Below are 18,878 nucleotides of genomic sequence, written 5' to 3'. Positions count from 1 at the left end.
ACCAAATAAGTATAAATAACCAAAACATTGGTTCTCTAACTTATCTTTTTTTATTTTAGAAAATGGAGTCACCATTTTATTTCAAATTTTTGAAAAGGCAAAATAAAGGAAAATCTTTTGTAAAGAGATTAAGTTCGGGAGTACATTTATGAATAGGGAAGGTAATGCTTTAAATTCCTCTTAATTGGAATTCAAAACATTATCATCCTAAACACCAATTTCTTTGAATGGTTATTGTGCTTACCTTGTGTGTGTGTGTTTGTTTCCATCACCCTTTAAAAATAAGTTTTGAAAGAAAACATTTAATTTTTAGAAAAATAATAAAAATTATTTAAAAAAAAAAAAAAAAACCAGATGGTCAATCACCTATAGAGGCCGATTGACTGTTTTCTACAAATATCTATTCCTTTATTTACTTAGAAAATTTATATCCATAATCTCTTTAAAAAGGATTTTGCAGGACCCATGTAGAGGTCTAAACCTCATGATCGAGAATCCTACTACTTGGGGGCCTAATCAAAACGAACATATAAAACATGCAAATTAACATACAAAGAAGAAGAGACGAAAAAAGGATTTATGTTGTTTTGTTTGGTATGATTGAATATATAAAATAGATTGTCTACATATGCTTGAAAGAGGAATCAAGCTATTTGTAGTTCTCAAAAATATTTTTCAAAACAAGTTTGAAAAGTATTTTTGGATGGGTACTTTGCAAAACTCCTTAAGAACACTTGAAAATGAAACCTTCATTAAAAAACCTTTCAATATTTGATTAGAAAATAGATTTTCCATGGGTTCTTTTGTCAAATAGAGATTGAAAACAATCTTTATACATTTTAAAAATCATTTTCCACCATTAATTCATTTCATGGGTGATTACTTTGAAAATTGACATAACTTGTAAAAGAACTTCAATATTATGTGGATTTTTTATAGGAGAACCACTATATCATGGGTGTGTGACTCCAAGGTTTTTGAGAAAAACTTGAGAACACTTGAAAATCTTGAAAAATCGTGACTGAACTTGTTTAAATCAATCATATGAAAACTTCATTTAAAAGAAAATGAAAAAGACCATAAAATCCTTTTAGAATCTTTAAAAGACTTGACCAACTACACTCTAATGAGTGTAGAGACTCAAAATAAGGTCACCCCCCCCCCCCCAAAAAATAAAAATGTAGAAAATGGGGAAAAATCATCTCTAGGGATTTGGTGATCAACTACCTTTAGTGGACTGGTCGACTATCCAATAGCTAACAACTCCCTTTTCAAAAGACCAGGGCCAATCAACCAGTTGCATAGGCCAATCAACAACCTACACTATAATGCCTTCTATTTGTGTCATTTTTGAAACTTTTTGTATACTTATATTCAAACATTTGAAAAATGAGCACCCAAGCAATAATATGGTAGAAATTACAACATAAAAATGGATAAGAAGTTATATGGATCACATCAAAACCTAATTTTATTTTTATTTTTATTTTTTTATTATTTATTTATTTTTTAAGAAAGAGCCGGTAGCCACCCACATAGCGGCACCGTCCCAAATTTATTAATAAACCCTCACTTATAGTAGAGGAATATTGTGGTTACAAGGAAAGGCTTTGCCAGGAGATTACAAATAAGCAATAAAACCCTCCCAAAAACTAACCACAAACATAAACCAAAAAATAGAACAAAAAAAAAAACCAAATCTAAGCGAGCCTAACCACACGGCCCAAACTAAACCTACCTAAATCAAATAGTCAAGCAAACTACACAAACCTAACATTTAATGCTAAGGAAGCCGAGACTATCAAAACTAAACCTAACATCAAAACCTAACACATGCCTCTAAAAATCATGAATACCAAACTCACAATAACGAATGAGATTTGACAAAGGGAAAGGTTAGGTACTGACCTTGTGATGTAGAATCACTCATTATATCAAGGATCCCTCTCTCGTAAGAACACACCCTAAAAAACTTTTTAAAGAATGAAGGAATGAAAGTTTCCTCCATATTTCTTTTCAAAACAAAATCCCCTTAGAAATCCCTTTTAATTTTTCTTAGAAAATCTTCACCTTACGCTCACTTGGACATTCCCTAAACACTCCCACAATGAGTACTCTTATAGACCTCTCATGGATTAAAGGGAAACTTCTTTGTATTTCAATTTTGAAAATTTAAATTCAGAAGCTAACTACCAAAAACTACCAACTATGAACTACCACTATCGATTGTATAGGTGGCACCAAAAGAGCACATGGCATGCCAAAACATTCCACCCGATTAGTGAAAGACAACCCAAAAATTCAAAAATTTACATGGCTGGTCAATTGCCTATAATGACTATTCACCCTCCCATGCATGGCACCAAAGGTCAATTCTAGAGTTGCTTTAACTTTTAATATACCCAAATTGATCTTTGTTTTGAAAGGTAAAAATGACTATTGACACAATTCATCTTTAATTATTAAATAATTTGAATATCAATAGTGCAATCACCCACAATACACTATTCACCCTCGAGAGGAAAAAAAGCCCCTCTACCATCGTCAGCCAACAAGTCATTGACCTAGGTGACAAAGAATTCAAAGCCCTTATGAATTTTTTATTCAAAATGTAGAAAATAATTTTATCTACGATATAATTATCAATGGTAACAAAGAATTACAGAATGAACAATATAGTTTAATTCGATAGTTATGAAAGGCATTGATTCACAATAGAAAATTGGGATCCTTGTCCACTTAAAAACAAAGGCTACAATCTCTTTGAAAAATTATATGGAGACCTATGGCTCTATGTGTCCATGTGCTTGTTGTCTAGATGTGAGACATGGTGAATTCCATTTTTTGTAACATCATACTTATTAGTAACAGGATTTACTAGCCATATTTTTCATATCGAAACAAGAGATACATGGACAACATGGAGGGACCAAGAAAACACCACCAAATAAACAAAAAATAGAAACCTAAACAACACCATGATCTACCCCACTCCCACCAGTGAGAACCAACTAAATACAAGGGATGGTAGCTTTCAAACTTGTTGAGAAGCTTAAGATCTTCGCAATTCCTTCACAATCTTGACACCAGGCTTCCTATATGCAAACAAGCACTTCATATGAAATGAGATCTTTCTTTTTGTTGCCTAAGTAGTTTGAACATAGGTAAGGCTATTTTGTAGAGATCTGGTGAATTATATTAATTAAATAATAGGAGGAGGAGAGAAAAAAACTGAATTTGGAATTCAAACTTGGTCTTGTCGACGAACACAACACGTTCATCGACGAACACACTTAAGGAGATCGTCGATGGGGACAAACTAAGCCAAGATCTCATGAAAATGTATTTATTATTTTACAACATTTAATTTCAGATAAATATGTATATTGTAGAATTATGTTGGAAATAATATTGTTGATCAGAAATATGGATTTCATGTATAATATCATAAGTAAGATTATTATCTCTTTTGTGTGGCATGAGTAATATTTACCATGGAAATTATGATGATAAAATATTATGTTTACAAAATAAGTATGTTATTACTGCTTTCAAGAAAATGATAAAATGATACATAGACTTTTCAAACTGAGGATCTTATACGATATACCGGTGTAAAGGCCGAGGTTTCATATGAAATACTGGCGTAAGGGTCGAAGGTATTTATGATATGCAATACCAGCGTAAGGACCGTGATTTACAGAAATGTCGGCATAAAGGCCATAAATTTTATATGTTATGTTATGCAAAGTTGTATGAAGATATTAACATGACAGATATTATTATGAAATAGTCATGTATCATTATTTGGAAATATGTTATATGTTATCAGAACCTGGTTGGCTTGGTTTAGGCTTTCACGAAGCACGGTACCGTAACTATGTGATCATGATCATGTTTATGTTAGTGCTACCGCTTGCCATAAGGGGCAGTGGGAGATCAGTAGTCGATGTGATTTATTATAGCACAGGCGTCCCTCTGGTGTCTAGACCATGAGGGGCAGATCCATCATACTTGCAGACTTATGTTGATCTAGCGTGATCGGCCAGCCATTCCTAGGTCCCGCCTTCGGGCTGTACAACTCAGTCATGTGGGGGTAAGACATGACACCAGCCAGCTATCCATATGACGGTTCATATGACGGTTGTAGTAACGCGGGTATTGTGTTGACTAGTAATCTAATATGTATATAATTTTACGTTTCCCGATGTTTAGGTATTAGTATTGCATTTCAAGTATATCCCTGGTACCCATGGATCCAGGTGGGTTATGTTTTGTTAGGTTAATTATGATTTGCTAGGATTATTATATTGGATATTATTATGGGAAAATTTTTTTGGTTAAATAAGCAAGTCATTATAGTTTGGTATCAGAGCTTAGGTTGCTAGGTTCTGTAGACTTTAGAGTGCAGCGGAAACGATATCTAAGTATAGGAAAAGGATTTAAAGTTTTGTTCTATAGTCTAGAGGCAAGACATCTGCGATGGTTTTTGTGTTTTTCTTGAGGTGACAATTTCAGGAAAACCATAGTAAACTATTGTCAGGTTGTGTTCCTAGAATGTAGGACTGAATCTAGAAATAAGATGAGAATGTCAAGATAGGGGACTATGTTTGGAGTGTAAATTATAAGGATAGGGTCTCTAAATAGCGTTTATTTTTTTTTTCAAGATAGACTTGGGAGGAGGTAGTGCCCATGCAAGTGGTAGTGATGGAGCAGGGCCCTCAAGTGCAAGTGGGGCTGATTCTGATGCGGTATTACAAAGTGTGATTCAGCAGGTTATGGCTGAGATTTCTAGGAGCTCTAGAGAGCAAAAAGGCCCGTCTGCAGGCTATGGGTGCACGATAGATAAATTTACCAAGATGAATCCTCCGGCATTTTCAGGAGGAGTTGATCTTGCAGCCACCAAGAACTGGATGCAAGAGATCGAGAAAGTTTTGGCAGTATTACAGTGTAACAACCAGCTTAATTTCCACATATAATTTTTTCCATAATATAAATAGAATCATAATAACAAATTTAGTAGATCATAATCAACTTGTACACGTGGGTAATAGGGATACATCAGAAACATATCACAGAAGCCTATGCAGCAGGAAACATAAATCATAAACACCTCATTATACCATACATCACAATACTGGAGTTACTACAACCACTGCATTTATATATACACAATACACAACCTAAAAGATGTCTTAGGGCCATTTCCACAAAATACATCCGACCCTATCAAAACACTTACCCTTCTAGAAGGGTAAACCAGCTGTACTATCTCAGCGGAGCTTTATCCCCTCTCCTATCAAGGGCTCTTAAAATGTTTATAAAGTTCGGGGTGAGACACCTCTTAGTAAGGGAAATAAACTAATACTAGTGTGTCGAAACATGAGTATTTCCGTGTTCTATATAAAATCATATATAAACATATCAGTATAACTATCTATCTAGGAAACATATATTTTCAAATCATTATAGAACATACATGATTTTCATAATTATAATTCATCTTGTATAACATAATATGAAAATAATCCTGGTAGGTTAGCTGGCTGTTGTCATGTATTACCCCCACATGACTGGGTTGTGTGGCCCGAAGGCGGGACCTGACAATGGATGGGCGACCACTGTCAAGTCAAGAGTATAGTCTATAAGTTCGATGGGTTTGCCAGACCTGGTCCGTACACTAGGGGCGCTCACACTTCTTAAAACCACATCGACCATCCAATCTCACACCACTCCATACAGTAACATTAACACAAATATCATGATGAATCATGAACACATATCATCGGTACCATGCAAGTGTTAGCCTAGACCAAGCTAACTAGGTTCTGATAACATATAACATATAATGAAACTGTGATACATGAATATTTATACTATCCATTTCCAAATCAATATCATCACATCATTTTGCATGTATATATATATCATCATGAAAATCATCGGCCCGTATGCTGGTATTTCATATTTTTCCATAACTCGGCCCATATGTCGACAAACATATCTATAGCACGACTCGTACGTCAGCGAATATATCAATAGTGTGGACTGTACGCCAGCAAACATATCCATAGCACGGCCCGTACACCACCAAACATATCAATAGCAGAATCCATAACACTTCACATTTCCCAGAAAATAGTATTTTACCATAAATTTTACTCATGTAACATGAGCTAGGTTTTTCGTATATTTAATATACCATCATTTTTAGCAGTATTTCCTAAATATAAATCATATATAAATATATTTATTTTCCTAAAATCAGATGCTGTAATAATATATATATATATATATATATATATTCTTATAAAATAACTAGCTTAGTTTATCCCCTTACCCGAGTCCTGAAAAGTTTCTAAAATAAACAGCCCCGCACCCGCAGGGTTCCCCATTCAACACCCTGAAAACGACATTCCCCGGAACTAAAGTTTAATATTTTTACGCGTACTACACTTCCTACAACTGTCAAGAAACCAAATACTGAGTAGAAAATCTTACCCTGGATTTGGGATGGTTTCCAACTCAGCCCCACCAACAATCTGCTCTGGCAAACTTGCAGAGAACTTTCCTAGGAGCATCGTGGTTGCCTCAAATCGTCGATTCAGCTACTAATGGGGCAGAAATCGAAGAGAGAGAAGGGAGAGAGCGTAGAGAAAGAAAAGAGAGGGTTTTAGTGAATTTCTTGTGCAAGAAAATGAGTTTAGCACTACTTATACTACGGGATTTGTCGACGAGCCACGTCACCTCGTCGATGAGTCCTGTAGAAAGTTTGTTGACGAACCTGAACTCTCATCGATGAATTTTAGACTTCCAAAAATCCTCTCTCGATATCTTCTCATCGAGGCAGAACTTCATCGACGAGATCTAGAAGAACCCTCATCGACGAAACCCCTGTGTTAATCGACGAGGCCTGGAAAACCACATTCAAAATGCGACGTCATCGACGAACGTGAAGCGTTCGTCGATGAAGTCAGCTGGCTCCTTCTATTCCTATTTTTGTTTTCCTTTCTTTTTATTATTTAAATACCATTATTCTTTGGGTCGTTACATTCTCCCCTCCTTATAAAATTTCATCCTCGAAATTTACTATTCATATAACTCATCATCCCTTAAAGGAAAAATGGTCTACTTATTTTATTACTTACCCTCACTTATGGCGGAGGAATACCGTGGTTACATTCCGAGTCCTGGGAGACTACAAATACAAAAGAAAATTCCCCCAAAACTAAAATGCCACTTACTAACTAAACTTTTACATGTACCTACAAAAGAAATATTACCTAATTACATAAGCTTCTTGAAATAGTTGTGGATACTTCTGCTTTATTTGCTCCTCGGATTCCCAAGAAGCCTCTTCTACCACATGATTCCTCCATAAAAATTTTACCAGAGGAATCTCTTTGTTACGTAACTCCTGCACTTTCCTATCCAGAATCCGTAGTGGTACCTCTTCATACACCAATGAATCACTGAACTCTAATTTACCATAACTGATTATGTGAGAAGGATCTATGACGTATTTCCTCAACATGGAATACATCGTGGATCTTGGACAACACAGGTAGCAAAGCTAGTCTATAGGCAACCGGTCCCACTTTATCTAGAATCTCAAATGGGTCGATAAACCTAAAGTTAAGTTTACCCTTCTTCCTAAATCACATAACCCCTTTCAACGGAGCTATTTTCAAAAATACATGATTACCCACATCAAATTCCAAATTCCTGCGACGATTATCAGCATAACTCTTCTGTCAACTTTGAGCTGCACTGATTTTGTCTTTGATAAGCTGAACCTTATCACATGTTTATTGAACAATCTTTGGCCCCACTACTCGCCGCTCACCTACTTCATCCCAAAATAAAGGAGAACGATATCTTCTATCGTATAGTGCTTCAAATGGTGTCATGCCAATACTGGTTTGATAACTGTTATTATATGAAAATTCTACCAATGACATGAACTGAGTCCAACTACCCCAAAAATCCAATACGCATGCTCGGAGCATATCCTCTAATGTTTGTATCGTCCTCTCAGTTTGCCCATTTGATTGAGGATGGAATGTCATGCTAAACGATAACTGAGACCCTAGTGCTTCCTGTAAGCTCCTCCAAAAATGTGACATAAAATGCAGGTCTCGATCTGACACAATCAATACTGGCACCCCATGAGAAAGAACTATCTCCTGAATGTAAATCTCTACCAAATGGTTAAGGGAGTAGCTGATCTTGATAAGTAAAAAGTGGGTGGTCTTAGTCAAATGGTCAATAATCACCCAGATGGCATTTTGGCCATGTAACGTTGTTGGCAGTCCTGACAAGAAATCCATGGATATATGATCCCACTTCACCAGTATGAATCTCGCAGATCCCTATACATCTTCGTACTGCCAGGATGAAGTGAATACAAAGATCTGTGAGCTACCTCTAAAATAGCCTTTCTGATGTCAGCATTGGCAGGAACATATAACTTGGAACAAAACCGCAAAGCTCCGTCATTTGCAACACTGAATTCTTCCCCCTGACCACTCTGCACTCTGTCCATCAACTCTGCTAACTCTAGGTCCTCTTTCTGAGTAGTTTTTATCCTCTCCTGCAGAGTAGGTTGCACTACTAAATTGGTTATACACACTTAAGAGTCATTTCCAACTAATTTAATGTCAAGTCTCTTTAGATCCATCATGGTCGGATACTGGATCTCCATAGCCGCCAATGTTGATTCCCTGGACTTCCTACTCAATGCATCAGCTACCACGTTTGCTTTCCCTAGGTGATAACTGATGGTACAATCAAAATCTTTAATTAGCTCCAACCATCTTCTCACACCGCTCACCATATAGGTAATGCGTCCAAATCATCAATGCGTGTACTACTACAACCAATTCAAGATCATGGGTAGGGTAGTTCTTTTTATACTCTTTCAACTGTCTGGACGAATACGCCACTACCATGCCATACTGCATCAATACATAGCCAAGTCCCTTCAAGGACGCATCACTATAGACAGTATAACCCGTACCCCCTACCGGGAGGATCAGCACCTGTGCTGTAACTAGCCTTTGCTTCAACTCTTAAAAACTCTACCCGCAGCTGTCGTCCCATTCAAATCTGACATTCTTCTTAGTCAGTCGTGTCAAAGGCGCTGATAACGCCGAGAATCCCTCTACAAAATGACGATAATACCCAGCTAGCTCCAAGAAACTTCTCATCTCCTGGACATTTCTCGGTCTAGCCCAATTCACTACGGCCTCAACCTTACTAGGATCCACAAAAAATACCATCTCCAGATACAACATGCCCCAAGAACACGACCTACTCACGCCAGAATTCATACTTACTGAACTTGGCGTACAACTTCTTTTCCTGAAGTGTCTGCAGAACTTGCCTCAAGTGCATCTCATGCTCCTCATAACTCCTCGAATAGACTAGTACATCATCAATGAAAACAACAACAAACTAGTCTAGGTATTGGTGGAAGACTCTGTTCATCAAGTCCATAAATACCATAGGAGCATTCATCAAACCAAATGGCATAACAAGAAATTCGTAATTCCCATACCTGGTCCTAAAAGCCGTCTTCGACATCTTCTGCTTTCACTTTCACATGATGATAGCTAGATCTGAGGTCAATCTTCGAATATACTTGTGTACCCTGGAGCTCATTAAACAAATCATCTATGCGGGGTAAAGGATATTTGTTTTTTATTGTCACTTTATTAATCTCCCTATAATCTATGCACATTCTCATAGACCCATCTTTCTTCTTTACAAATAGAATTGGAGCTCCCCACGGAGATACACTAGGTCGTATGAAGCCTTTATCAAGCAAATCTTGCAGCTGGTTCTTCAATTTTGCCAACTCTACTAGCGCTATCCGATAAGGTACTTTAGAAATCGACGCCATACCTAGAAGTAGATCAATAGGGAAATCTACCTCACGATAGAGTGGCAAGCCTGGTAACTCATCTGGGAAAACATCTGTAAACTCATTTACTACAGCTATGCTAGCAAGTTTCAATTCATTCCCTGACACCTCCTTTACAACAGCCAAAAACCTCTGGCAACCACTCATTAGTAGTCTCCTCTCCTGAATAGCTGAAACTAGCTGAGACGGGGATTGCACTCGCGACCCTACAAACCTAAATTCTATTATTCCTGGAGGTCTAAATATCACTTCTCGTGAATGGCAATCTATGCTAGCAAAATTAGCTGCTAGCTAATCCATGCCAAAGATCACATCGACTCCATGTATATCTAGCACTATCAGATTAGTAGACAGAATTTTCCCTTGAATATCAACTGAACAACCCCGGAGCACCCTACAACACCTCACTGTCAACTCAGTCGGTGTAGATACCAATAGTTTAGTATCTAACAATTGTGTTGCTACCCCATATAATCTAGTGCACTACAAAGACACAAACGAATGTGTGGCTCCTAAATCAAACAATGCAATAATTTTAAAAGAAAGCATACTAACCATACTTGTCACCACGTCACCAGTTGTCTCAGCATCACCCGACATCAGAGCGAACACTCTGGCTGGAGCCATATTCCTTTGCTGGCCCCCACGTGGCGCCTGATAACCTCCCCGGTATGGTTTGAAAGCTGGAATTGCTTCCAGTGGTGTAGGGCAGTCTCGCACCATATGTCCCGATCTACTAAAGCGATAGCAGACCACACCACCAGCTCAACACTCTCCCAATGCCTGCTACCACAAGTTTGACAGACTAGAGAACCCTGCACCGCCTGAACCTCACGATGTCCAGTATCCTGCCTCTGCCCTCTTCCATGGTTTCCTCTCCTCCACTAACCCTATCTAGGACCCTGCTGGTAGCCCGAAGATGCAGATCTCTTCCTCTGTCCCTGCTTCTCTGCATCCAAATGGTCACCAACCTCTAACAAAGCTGCTCTTTCGACTAGCTCAACAAAATCCTGGATCCGCAGCACCACCACCTGCTTGAATATACTCTGCCTCAAGCCTCTCTTAAACTGCCTCACCTTTTTCACCTCATTAGGGGCAATGTACGGGGCAAAACGAGAAAGCTCGATAAAACACGCTGCATACTGCTGAATTGATAATTGCCCCTGCTTCAGCTCAGGAACTCCTCTACTTTAGCCTCCCTACTAGTAGTTGGAAAATATCTATTAAAGAACAACTCCTTAAACCGATCCCAAGTCATAGCTATTGGTATAGTCCTCTGCTGCTCCAAAAGCCTCACAGTAGTCCACTATCTCTCGGCCTCTCCTGTCAGTCTATTGGTGGGGAAGAGGACTCTCTGTTCTTCAGAAGACTGCAATACGGTCAGGACCTTCTTGATCTCCTCCATCTAGTTTTTAGTGGCTGCAGGATCGACTCCTCCCGAAAAGGCCAGAGGATTCATCTTCATAAACTTCTCGATAGTGCACCCATAGCCAATCGATGGACCAACTTGCTCCCTCGAGCTCCTAGCAATCTCAGCCATAACCTACTGAGCCATGCTACGTAATACCACGTCAAAGTCAGTCCTGCCTGCACCTGATGATAAAATATGTTTTTCTAGATATGATACAGATAGTTTTATCAAGTATGAGTTTTGTACTGTTATATGTATAACAAGAAAATATTCATGTTGCCACATGCTGGTATTAGTTTATTTCTCTTACTGAGAGGTGTCTCACCCTAGCTATATAAACATTTCAGGAGGCCCAGATAGAAGAGCGGATAGAGTTCCGCACTATTAGGATTCAACTAATCTACCCTATTTGAAGGGTAAGTCCTTTTCTAGGGTCTGACAGATTTTTGGGTGGCGACCCTAGGACTCTTTTTGGATATTTTTGATTATGTTTATTCATATGACGGTTGTAGTAACTCTGGTATTGTATTGATAGGTAATATGATATGTATATAATTTTATGTTTGCCGCTGTTTAGGTATCAGTATTGCATTTTAGGTATATCCATGGTACCCATGGGTCTAGGTGGGTTATGTTTTGTTAGGTTAATTATGATTTACCAGGATTATTATATTGGATATTATTATAGAAAAAAATTTGGTAAAATAAGTAGGTCATTACATGTTTGCTTCTCTTTGAACAAACTAGATAGATCCAAAATCAAGGTAGGCTAAGCTGACCTCTAATCTAGTTGATAATGTGGTTGTATCTCCAAATTGATTTCTCTTTCAATAATGTTCTTTACATCTCCTTCAAGAAAAGAATTCTCACTCCTCAACTCTATAGCTTTGATGAAAGCATGTTTTGCTACCAAAGCTTCCTCAATTACTTGATCCTAGGCTGCAACCAACCCCAACACTGTAACAATCTCATCCCCTTTGTCATTCCTACCTACCATTGCAATATAAGCCTTCTGTTCATTGACTCTAAAGGCTGCATCAAAATTTATTTTTTGTTGTGTGTCTTGAAGGAGGTTTCCATTTTTGAAGAGATGCCCTCTTAAATGTCTTCAAAACTGAATAACATTTAGGGCCATTGTAATAAACAATTTTATTTCTCAGGGTGTTTATGAAGTAACTTAGATTCACTGTCTTTTCCTTAAAATTTAGCTCCATTCTGATTAAACCAAATTATTTCCAAGGGAACCACTGTGAACAAGGCAAGACTGTTACCTTTAGGATGAATTAGACTAGTTCCAAACTAGTTTCTTAACAACTCTTCCATTCTCTCGTATAAGGAGACTTTTGGTAAGCAATCAACTTTAACTCCCCACATGACAAACCAAGCTAATCTTGCCAATGACATTGAAATGGAATATCAAATGTAGTTTCTTCTTGGCCTTGATTGCATTCGGGGCAACTTGTATCCCCTAATGGGATCCTGCTAATAGAGTCAAACCCATTATAAACTCCAATTTGGTGGCTTTTACATACATTTGAATCCAACCATACAATGATTAGAAGAATAATTAATATAATTTTCCTTCAAGAAACTAAGTGGGTGGAGGAGAAAGTTAGAGAAATCGATAAATCAGGATTTAAACTTTGGTACATTGGAAAAGAAAAACATAAGAATGGAGTAGGCACTATTATAAACAAAAACTTAAAAGATAGCGTTGTGGATGTAGCTAGAGTAAGGGATAGAATTATAAAAATCAAGATGGTATTAGGACAAGAGATAATAAATATCATTAGTTCTTATGCTCCTCAAGTTGGCTTAGCAGAAAATCTTAAGAGACAATTTGGGAAGATATGGATAGTATTATACAAGGCATACCAGAGACGAAGAAAATATTTATAGGAAGAGATCTGAATGGACACGTTGGAAGAGATAATAAAAATTATGAGAAGATACATAGAGGATATGGATATAGAAACAAAAAAGAGTCTGGGGAGATGATCTTAGACTTTGGTATGTCATATGATTTTAGTATAATGAATACTTGCTTTAAGAAGAGAGAAGAATACCTAATAACCTTTAAAAGTGGACAAAATAGAAGTCAAATAGATTTTTTTTTTCAACTAGGAGGGTAGATCGTTTATCATGCAAAAATTGTAAAGTTATTCCAGGTGAAAGCATAACCACACAACATAGAGTCTTAGTATTAGATATATGTATTAAAAAATGGAAGAAAAAGGATAAAATAAATCAGTATAGGAGAACTAGATGGTGGAACCTAAAAGGAGAAAATATAATAAAATTTAAAGATAAAATGATCAAAAATGATGATTGGACCTTAGAGGATGGGATAGATACAAATACTCTTTGGAATAGATTAACTAACTCTATTAAAAAGATAGTAAAATAGATTTTAGGTGAATCAAGGGGAAGATTCTCGAATAGCAAAGAGAGTTGGTGGTGGGATAAAGATGTATAAAATGTGGCAAAAATGTAGAAACAGAGATAACTTTGAAAAATATGAGGCAAGAAAAGATGCAAAAAAAGGGTCGTTAGTGAAGCTAAATATAGATCGTTTAATAGTTTGTATAATAGATTACGTACAAGAGAAGGGGAAAGAGATATAATTAAACTTGTTAAAGTCAGAGAAAGGAAGAGTAAAGACTTAGGAAATGTAAAATGTATAAAAAGTAAGGATGATATTGTCTTGGTTAAGGACGAAGATATTAAAGAAAGATGACAAAGTTACTTTAGTAAGTTGTCTAACGAAAACAAAATAGAAGACTTAAACTTAGAATTATCAAATGAGGAAAAGACTAAAAATATAAGATTTATTCGCAAAATTAGAGTTAACGAAGTTAAGTTTGCACTAAAAAAGATGAAAAATGGGAAAGTTATGAAACTAGATAACATCCCAATTGAAGTTTAGAAATGCTTGGGTGATAACGAAATTATATGGTTAACTAATTTATTTAATACAATTGTAAAAACTAAGAAAATGTCAGATGAATGGAGGAAAAATACTTTAATACTTATATACAAAAATAAAGGAGATATTCAAAATTGTAATAACTATCGTGAAATTAAACTTATGAGTCATACGATGAAACTATGGGAAAGGGTAGTTGAACAAAGATTAAGGTTAGAAACGAAGATTTCAGAAAATCAATTTGGTTTTATGCCTGGGAGATCTGCCACAGAAGCTATTTATCTTTTAAGAAGATTAATGGAAAAGTTTAGGGAAAAGAAGAGGGACTTGCATATGATATTTATTGACCTTGAGAAAGAATATGATAGGATACCTAGGGAAGTTCTATGGTGGGTTTTTAAAAAAAAAAGGTATATGTTGTAGGTATGCCGATATCATTAAGGATATGTACGATGGAGTAATGACTAGTGTAAGGACCATAGATGGAAAAACTAGAGAATTTCCAATTACTATAGGTTTACATCAAGGATCTGCTTTGAATCCTTATCTTTTTGCTTTAGTGATGGACCAATTGACTAAGAGTATTCAAAAAGAGGTTCCATGATGTATGTTGTTTGCAGATGATATTGTATTAATCAAAGAAACTAGGGACGTAGTAAAGGTTGAGTTAGAATTATGGAGATAAGTTTTGGAATCTAGAGGCTTTAGGATAAGTAGAAACAAAATAGAATATATGAAATGTAATTTTAGTAATGATAGGAGGAATATTGGAGACAAAGTTAAACTTGATGATGAAGAAATAAATAGCACTTGTAGATTTCAATACCTTGGATCTATTATGCAAGCTGAAGGAAAAATTGAAGATGATGTAATGTATAGAGTTGAAGTAGGTTGGGTAAAATGGAGAAGTGCTTCAAGTGTGTTATGTGATTGTAGAATACCCTTAAAATTGAAAAAAAAAAAAAAAAGTTTTATAAGACAGCTATAAGACTAATTATGTTATATGGATCGGAATGTTGGACGACGAAAAAACATAATATCCAAAAAGTAAAAGTTGCCGAGATGAGAATGCTTAGATGGATGAGTGGTATAACATTGAAAGATTATGTAAGGAATAAAAATATTCGTGGTTTTTAGGTGTACCTCCTATAGAAGATAAGATAAGGGAGGAACAACTTAGATGGTATAGACATTTGCAACGTAAGCCTTATAGTGTACCTGTGAGGAAGAGTGACTTAGTTATTGTGGAGGGTTAGTAGAAGAGGTAAGGGTAGACCTAAAATAACTTGGGAGGAAATAGTGCGTAAGGATCTAATATCCTCAAATCTATCAAAACAAATGATCCATGATCGTATAAATTGATGAAAAATGATTTATATAGTTGACCCCACTTAGTGGGACTAAGATTTGGTTTTGTTGTTGTTATTGTTGTTGTAGTTAATATATATATATTCATCATAATGGTTCATAAAATTCAAAATACATATTAGTTGAACTTAAAAAAAAAAAAAAAAAAAAAGCTGAAAGGACATCCATAAAATGCACATGTTAAAACATTGATTAATTGCATGCCTTTTTTATGAACTATAATAAATTAGTCAACTTATTTTATTTTATTTATTTATTTTTTAGTCTTCATTCATTATAACATGCATCTTTAGGTAGATTATTAGTTCATGATAATGGTATTTTAATAATGAAATTTTAAGATTGAAAAAGAAATGGTATAAAATTGCATTCACCATATTTTTTTTATGTTTGAAATTAACATGTTTATAATAATATTGACTGATAAAATTGTGAAACACAATTACTTTATTGTGCTTAACAATGAAAATAGTCAACATTTTTGTGCATTGCACAAGTCTCTAGCAGTTAGTGGATTATGCTGCATTAATTGTTGTCTTGCTTCAAGAACCAAAATAAAATTTTTTATAGATTTATTTATTTATAAATTTTAATTTTTTTTTTAATCTCATTTAGTTGAAGCAATATATATATATATATATATATATATATATATATATATATATATATGGAATCTGATTATAAATAAGGAAAAATCTTATTTAGTTGAATTGTTTTCTTACTTTATTTTTAGTTTTAATGTTTAATATATAAAAAAGCTTCCTTTTATAGTTAGTTTCCAAATAATAGTATGAAAAATGTTGAAAAATAATAAATGATATTTTGCAGCTTTCATTTAAAATTTTTTAAACAAGGTACTAAATTTTATGACTACAATGAATTCAATGATAAATGGGTAAAATCCAACAACACTCTTTGAGTTTTTCATATTAGCATTCCACCCTCCTATGTTATTTTATAACAAAATAATTTTATTATTATTTTATAATTTTTAAAAATATATATAAAAAATAAAAATAAAATGACATCGAGTTAAATATACTAAATTAAAAAAATTGGTCAGTGTAAATATCTTAAAAACTGAATAAACAAATTGGTAACCTAACCAATTCTCAAACTAAATAGGTTACCGGTTTGATCACTTTGTATCGATCAATTGACATGAGAATGAAAAAAATTATTATAAAGTATATACATATTTATATAAACTAAAATCTGATAATAAATCTTAAAAATTCCTAATAGTTATAATATTACAAATTGCTAGTTAGATGTAATTTCATAAAAAATTAATGACTAAACACATCATAAAACAAATAAAATGTAATTCAATATTTTTAAATTCAAGTAACCTATGAACCATAACTCTAAAAAAACATAAATTAAAATTTCCAAATTCAAACTTTCTAAATCAAAATTATAAAGTTGAATGTTAGTTGTTCTTTGTTGAAAATATGAATGCTAAATAGATAAAGAACACCCAAATTTATATTAATTGGTTGGCATTTGATCTAACTAATTCACCGATCTTTTTAAATTTAACCAAGTTGCTATGTTATCAAATATGAATTCAACTAGACTCAAAAAATGAGTGGCAATTCAATCAACCGGTTGATATGAGTTGATTTTTAAACTACATTTTAATTTTAAAGATATATTTAGTCGTTTAATATGCACGTAAATTGTATATAATTGAGAAATTTTGAAACAATAAAATTATTTAAGTATTTTTTCTATATTATTAAATTATTTATTTACATCCATTTGTTTTAATTTTTTATATAAATAATTTAATTATGTTGTTATACTTATGTCAACTAGTTGACCCAAATTAGTCGAGCTGGTTAACTCAAGAACTAGGTGTTTAATTCATTTACAAGTTCAATTTCCAAAACATATTCTACTTAATTGAATAATTTTTTTAATTTAACTTATTAAATTAATGTCATTTGCTTAAGTTATCTAACCACAAGTGAATAAGAAATGACAAAATTATCATTTTATTCATTTTTTCACATGTACTTAACGGTTGACTAACGGTCAACTAGCAAAATATTCATTTTGTCACAAATTTAAATCTTAAGGGAGTTTTTTGGTAATTTTCAAAAATATGGGGTTGGAGTGTCATTTTCAGAAAACTTAAGGGGTGTTGTTGAATTTTATTCAATATGAATTGGTTAGCTTAGTTATTTATTTTTGATTCCTAATAACATGCATTTTTAGCTACACTTTTAATTGAATTGTGACAAAAATCTATTTTAAATAATTATTCAAATATTTTTGAGATTTAATGAGAGATAGCATAAAAAGTTACATTTACACTTTATTTTTGTTATGAATTTTATTACAAATTTGTAATACTATCTTACTGATAAAATTTTAAAATATTAAATTGTTAAACATCCGGTGCATTGCACGGTTCTTTACTAGTTATTAAATAATGCCACATTAATTGTTACCTACTTAAGTATTGCATATTTTCTAAGTTCAAAATTGATTATGCACATAGATGGCTCGCATACATAGGTGCTATAGTTTGAGAATATATATCCATTATTATATAGGAAATATCTCATTTATTTTCTTGACTTGATTTTGGCCCAAATTCATTACAACATGTTCATTTGTAGTAATTAAAATATATATGTATATATATATTTTTTTTTTATTTTTAAAAATTTTAGAAAAAAAAAATCACCTTATTTTAAGTTTTATAATATTGTCATAGAAAATTTGAAAAATAATAGATAATATTTTCTAATTTTCAAATAAAAAATTTAAAAAAGCAAAGAATATATTCAATACAAATTTTAATAATATTATTTAGAGCAGAGAAAAGTGTGTTGCTTAAAAGTTTAAGGACATGTTAGGTTCCTCTTACTAATAATTTTTAACTAAAGGAAATATGAAACTTAATAAATGTTGAATATAAGTGTTGAAATAATTTTCCATGTCATAAGTGTTTTTTAGTTTTGTTGAAAAACAAATTTGTTAGCACTTGTAAAATAACTAGTATTTAGCTACTAACATTTTAATGAGTAGTGAATTAGTATTTAATATTGTTTAAAAATTGGTCATTGCATTAGATGTGTCACTAAAGCCTTTAGTGATGACTTAAAAAGTGTCATTGCTATAATTAATACTATAGGGATAAGACTATTTGTCATCATTGTTGGTAGTTTTAGCCACAACATAGGGTTGTAGTTAAATGTCAAATGAGATCATTGCTATAACCTCTTTAGCGATGA

This window comes from Malania oleifera, chromosome 3, assembly GCF_029873635.1.
Source record: "Malania oleifera isolate guangnan ecotype guangnan chromosome 3, ASM2987363v1, whole genome shotgun sequence".
Classification (NCBI taxonomy): Eukaryota; Viridiplantae; Streptophyta; class Magnoliopsida; order Santalales; family Ximeniaceae; genus Malania; species Malania oleifera.
The sequence above is the reverse complement of the archived record's forward strand: the minus strand, read 5'-3'. Positions refer to the sequence as shown.